Source organism: Lygodium microphyllum, chromosome 6 (assembly GCF_053477565.2).
Source record: "Lygodium microphyllum isolate KBCC chromosome 6, Lygodium_microphyllum_v1.1.10, whole genome shotgun sequence".
Taxonomy (NCBI): Eukaryota; Viridiplantae; Streptophyta; class Polypodiopsida; order Schizaeales; family Lygodiaceae; genus Lygodium; species Lygodium microphyllum.
This window is the reverse complement of record NC_141140.1, coordinates 21,161,293-21,167,886: the sequence shown is the minus strand read 5'-3', so window position 1 is coordinate 21,167,886 and position 6,594 is coordinate 21,161,293. Positions and strand designations below refer to the sequence as shown.

Below are 6,594 nucleotides of genomic sequence, written 5' to 3'. Positions count from 1 at the left end.
ATTGAGGACTCCAAACCCACACACTATTCTCTTAGCCTCTTGTATCTTCCACATCGATTCATAGCGCCCACCAACTTCCTTTTTCTCACCATCTTCATTATTATACATAGTAGTAGGTACAAAGCATTGAGGCCCTCTACCTATTGATGGTCTTCATCTTCCCGTTACACACAGCAATTCCGTGGAAATAACCAACTCTTCTGATGACCTTACCAAAAAATTCTCACATCCCATTGCTTATACAAAGTGCACAATTATGGCATTGAGATTAGATCCCTTGATCTCCACTTTTCATTTGCATATTCTCCATGTAAGACATTATTAGTCTTTAAGAACTTGAACTTGCCAAGACCTTGTGGTTTGTTTGATATGAATTGGCCTTCATAAGAGTTTCCATCTCTGAGTACCCATTTCCCATGATCAAAATTTCCAAGAGCCCAAGTTCCACAATACTGGCTCATACTTTCTTTGAAATGATACGTACCCACACCATGTCTTTTATTATCAAACCAATCACCTTGATACATACCACCATTCGCATATGTATAAATCCCATAGCCCTTTTTTAACCAACTTTCCAAGATCCATCATATGAGCTATTGTTGGGATATTTTTGTACTCCAAGACCTTCCTTAAGATTGCTACTATATTGTCCATCATGAACTGCCCCATTTGCAAACTTGTAGGCACCATACCCTTGCTTCTTTCCCATGTCATATGTACCTTTGAATGTGTCTCCATTTTTGTAGTTAGCAACTCCATGCCCATGTGGTATGTGATCAACGAGCTCACCACTTAAAATCTATTGTAACAATCATGCATTGGCTTTAGCAAAATAATCGAGATAGATCATTGCTTGAAAACATTTCCTCTAAAGAAGATTGTCTTTAAAAAAACATGACATGTTCCCCTTCTTCCTCTTGACATCATGCAACAACCTCATTCTTTTTCTAATTGTCAAATTTTTATCCAATTCATTTCCTTTCCCTCTTTCTTTTTATCAAGCTCCAAAATATTTGCACTAAATAGTTTTCATCAATTTTGTTTATGGTTGGCTGAAAAATCTAGAGAAATTGATTCTCATTCAGCAATCCAAAGTCCTTGTCTTCTAACTCTTTTCCTTGGCAACTATACCAAATAAGTAATGCTTGGAAAAATCCAACATATGGACTCAACACTACTTTTCCACTTGGTCCATCTTTAATACCATAAGATGACCAATCAATCATGTCCAAAACTCTCTTTGCAACATTTGAATCCATTTTTCTTTAATCCATCTCAATCAAACAAGGATAATTCTCACCATTGAAATCAATTGCATGGTTTCTTGCATCCAAATCGTTGCTCTCGTAGTTTAGGGTGAAAGACGTAGGACCACTTGAGCACTCTATAATAGCTTTTGGATCCATCTTGAAAACAATCCTTGATCTGTTGAGAATCTGCCAATCACACCCTATGTATGCCCCTTTGTATGGAATAACTAGGCTAGGAAGATGCAGTTCATTCTAGGAAGAGAGACAGATCCCATAGGCACAGTGTTGAAATGTGCTACCAAGCATTCCTATATAATGATGTACTTGACTATCACTTTCATATGATGATAATGCAATAGTACTTGTCTCTTTCTGTCAAGTCTCTGTGTCATTGTTAGTCCTACACAAGATTGTGTTTATGAGTTCAAGTCTCAATCTTGAAACCTAATTCACTTGTGTAACAGTTGTCTTCTTTGTCAATGTCAACATGAGTAGTATCTTCATCTTCCATCCTCCATAGCTTCTGCCTTTGCCATGCTCTAGATCCCGCATTTCTCACATGGTATCAGAGCCCAGTCGGGCATGGCATAACTCCCTTATCTGCTCTCTCAGTCCCTCTTAACCTCAGGTCAGCTCAAGTCCAGCTCATGGTTCCATTTCTTACCTCTATCGTCACTGAAGCTTCCATGCCAGCCATAGCCAGCAGCACCCTGTCAACTTGAAGCTCCTGGATCTCTCTCCATAGGTCATATCTGAACCTGCTCTCTTCTAGACATTTGTTCCTTGACTTCCAAGGCTTCTTTCTATCACTTAAGAACTTGACATTGGCCACTCCATAGCTCAGCATTGCTTATAAACTGTCAATCTCTGCTCTGTGTCTGCCATAGTCAGACAGGACATACAGCACTTGGAGCTTCTATATCTTACTCTACAGGCCATCTTAGCCCACGATTTCTTCTGGAGAAACATTCCTCTACTCGTGGCGAAGCTCCCTGATACATCACAGTCCAACATTGCTCATCATCGAGCCCAGCATTGCGGAAATCGCGAAAATCTATAAAGACTGCGCCTGTTCACGGAATTCGTCTCTGCGCGTGCAGTACAGCCAGCGATCTTGACGATTTTCATAGGGCTTTGATAGCCCATGAAGTCAGCTTCCTAGGCATGTAAAAATTTTTGAAAATGGTCCACCATAGCTCCTACAATGTTAGAAAAACCAGGCCCCTGTCTCAGAAACCCTAAAATCCACCATAGCCAAAATCCTTCAAACTCAAAAATTCTTCATTTTCTCTCTCCTGACACTCAACCCAAGCCTCTGCCACTTTGATTCACTGATTTGATTAGTCTCCAACAACATTTGTCCATCAAATCAAGGAGGGGAGATCTCTGAAGCACTTAAAGACCCATTGAAGATTTGAAGACCTCTCATAGACTTGAGCTCCAAAGCTTCAACTTCACTTCAAGTTCCAAGTTTCTCAAGTTAACCATTTCAGTGCCACACATCAAGGAGGGGACTCAAACAACGGGTTCATTAAGCAAAGGATTGGCATCAAGAATCACCATCTTCAACTCTAGTATCCCTTGATACTTAAGAGTGTTGATTTAACACTATTTTCACTTGTGTTTTTTGACACATTGAAGATCAATTTGGTTGCCACTTACTCATAGAATTGAAGCAGATTCTTGGTCATTTCTATGATAACCAAGAAGATTTATATGTGGATACACTTTATGGAAAGTAACATGACTTATCTACACTACATAGAAGATTTTTGTGATCTACTTAGACACGGAGTTGCTCATACTAAAGTACAATCAATGATTCCATCTAAAGTTTTTGAAGGCACTCCAGCTACCTTGGCCATCATGAAGAATGAGATGTCTTTGCTTGAGGGGGACAAAGACATGGACATGAAGACTAAAGTTGCAAGCAAAGTCAAAGAAGAACCAGACCAAGAAGACCATAAGATCAAAGAGCAAAGGAAGAAGGACAATAAGAAGATCAGCCATGAAGACCAAAAGACCACATCATTCAAAGCTAAAGAACCAAATATGAAAGACAAGAAGATTTTCCATGTTGACAAAGAGAAATCATATGCTGAAAAAGACCACAAGGGCCTATCGATCCTTGTCTCTCATTTTCTGTTTTAAAAGCATTGTACCTGCCTTAATGTTCCTTTCATAAGCTTGAAAAAAACTCCTCATGTAGCCTTGTACTACAGCCTCTGTACACTTTGTGAGGCCCCTGTTACAGCCTCTGGATGTCCACCATGTTTATGGTACCCACACTTAGCCTTTTCTGCGACAGCCTCTGGTGTTTTGCCATGTTTGTGGTATGCCCACACTTTGCAGGTGCGGCTCTCACTAAAGCCTCTACACACTTTGTACTTTCAGGTTGTGATTGAGGAGGGGTGTTGAGAATCTGCCAATCACACCCTATGTATGCCCCTTTGTATGGAACAACTAGGCTAGGAAGATGCAGTTCATTCTAGGAAGAGAGATAGATCCCATAGGCACAGTGTTGAAATGTGCTACCAAGAATTCCTATATAATGATGTACTTGACTATCACTTTCATATGATGATAATGCAATAGTACTTGTCTCTTTCTGTCAAGTCTCTGTGTCATTGTCAGTCCTACACAAGATTGTGTTTATGAGTTCAAGTCTCAATCTTGAAACCTAATTCACTTGTGTAACAGTTGTCTTCTTTGTTAATGTCAATATGAGTAGTATCTTCATCTTCCATCCTCCACAGCTTCCGCCTTTGCCATGCTCTAGATCTCGCATTTCTCACATGATCCTCTTCCTTGGATCTAGTCGACTCCCATCTTGTAACATTACAACTTGGGGAATGAATACTTCCAACATTATAAGTTGATACTTCCCTTTTCCCTCCCCTTAATTAAAGCTTAATAAAACCATTATTATGGTTCTTGTATCAATTGATGCAGCATTGCCCAAAATCTTTTCTGCATAAAACATAGTATTAACCTTCGATTGATAGTTCGTCCTCATTTGTTCATATTTGATCTTAAATCTTTCCCTCCATGTCAATTTCTTGTCCTTCTCAAGTACCACATCTTTTAGAATGCTTGCTAGAATAGTTTCTAACCCAAAGAACTGAAATCCAATCAGTGAATAGAAAAATAGCATAACAAGCGCAAGTAATATCACATCTTCAAGTGGCTCAAGAGCTTCAAAGATTGCTAGCACATTGCTGAAGAACTCGATGTTACGCAACCAATCTACTGACATTGAAAGTGCCCCCAAATGAACTGTGCTTTGCATTGCGGAGCAATATCAAATTTGGTATTGGAAAGAGGGGAATCATGGGAGAGAAGACAAGATCTTATCTTCTCTAGGTGACAATAATTTCTTATGGGAAAATTTTAGGTTGGTCATGGTTGGGATTCACTAAGGAAATCTATCAGATTTTATCTATAGCACCACCTTTCTCTTGAGATATCGAGCTCCACTCGTGATATGCCAGGGTGACCGTTGTGCATTTATGTCACCGACTTGTCAGATGCGGTTGGTACACCGCCTATGAATAATAGCTAGATGACAGCTATCCTTATCTACTCTAGTTCATGGCTCAGTTAGTATGCCACCTTAGTTAGTTGAGTTTGGTTTGAGACCCATATATAGGGTTCTTCTATTTCTATGTACTAGAGTTCTTTTTGGCTTACACAACTAAGAAGAGGAAAACTGTTTTCAGCCTCCACCCTTGTGTGTATTCCCCCATTGTGCAAGCAAGAAAGCTACAAGTGAGACTCCTTCCTTCTCTCCCACAATCTTGACATGGTATCAGCGCCTTGTTTGTGGTAAGGAGCTCAAGAAAGCAAACCAAGCTCGCGGTGTTCTGGTAAGAGGAGCAGTGTTGCTTTCATTTTCTGTTTTGGGAGCAGATCTCTGCAGGTAGCACAGCCGGAAATTGCAAGAGTGCATTGTCTCAGGTTGAGACACCCTTCGCGGTGAAGCAAGAGGGCAATATATGCTGCGGGTAAGGGCTTTAGCCCTTGGTGACCCTGTTTTTTTTATTTGAGGCCATTTCGGGGCCTGTTTTGGAGGCGGAAGTTCTCTGTACGCACTCAGAAAAAGGCCCTATTTTATGCTGTGCGACTACTGTTCTACAGATCGGTGAAAAGTTACTGTAGAAATTGCATCATATACCTGTGCGCAGAGACATTGGGAGTTACAGAATCATCCATGTTGCCTGTTGATGCAAAATCGTCACTAGGAAGTGACTGTGTGGTCAAATACCACTTTCGTCAGTTTTGCAGATTAGCCCTTGTGAGGCTGAAGTTGTGTTCTTTGCAGTGACAGAATTTTTTGCAGTGTTCTGTAATGGCGTCTGATTCTCTTTCACAGATTGTCACTGAAAAGCTTGACAAGAACAACTTCCAAGCATGGAAGTTTAGAATGACGAATTTCCTTATAGGAAAAGGATATTGGGAATTTGTTGCAGGAAATGAAGAAGAACCAGTTCTTCCTGATGTTTCGAATCAATAGCAAATGCAGACATTTAAAGCATGGCATGAGAGAGCCAGGAAAGTTATGTATTGGCTGTCTATCAGCATTTCAGACTCTATGATTGTGCATATTCAGGATGCAAGTACGCCAAAGGAGGCATGGGATACTTTATCAAAAATGTATAGCACAAATACACAAGCCAGGAAAATGTAGCTCAAGCAAGAGTTGCATAATGTGCAAAGAGAAAATACGAGCATCAATGACTACCACATGAAGGTGAAGAAGATTGCAGATGCACTTGCTTCCATTGGGTCGCCAGTGGAAGATGATGATTTAGTTTCTGTGACCTTGAACGGTCTAGGAAAGGATTATGCACAGTTTCGAACATCCATTTCCGTCCGTGAAAGATTTCCTGATTTTGAGGAGTTTATTGCTCTTCTAATTTCTGAGGAGCAGAGAAATGGTGGTGCATCTTCTTCAGGAGGAACTTCAAAAGAAGCTGTCTTCTACTCAAATGCTGGAAGAGGTAGAGGCAGAGGTGGAGGAGGCCGATCTGGAGGCCGTGGTAGAAATCAGAATATGCAGCAAACTCAAGAAAACCAGTCCTATGGAGGAGGACGTGGTAACTCTAGAGGCAGGGGGAGCCAAAGAGGTCGTGGTGGATGGCAAAGAGGGCAAAATGCAAACATCAATGTTGAATGCTACTACTGTGGTAAAATGGGTCATAAGGCTAAAGATTGCTATAAAAAGCAAAATGACATCATGAATGAAAAACTGCAACAAGGGAATTATGCATCTTCTAGTAGACATGGTGATGACAGAAATGAGCATTTGTTTATGGTGCAGCACATGACCAATTCTATGACA

At 40.5% G+C, this 6,594-nt stretch overlaps 1 pseudogene; it reads right to left on the bottom strand.

Moving 5' to 3' along the window:
• Window positions 1–254: 254 nt before the first annotated feature.
• On the bottom strand, window positions 255–4,542 carry LOC148034366 (uncharacterized; annotated as a pseudogene).
• Window positions 4,543–6,594: the final 2,052 nt, after the last annotated feature.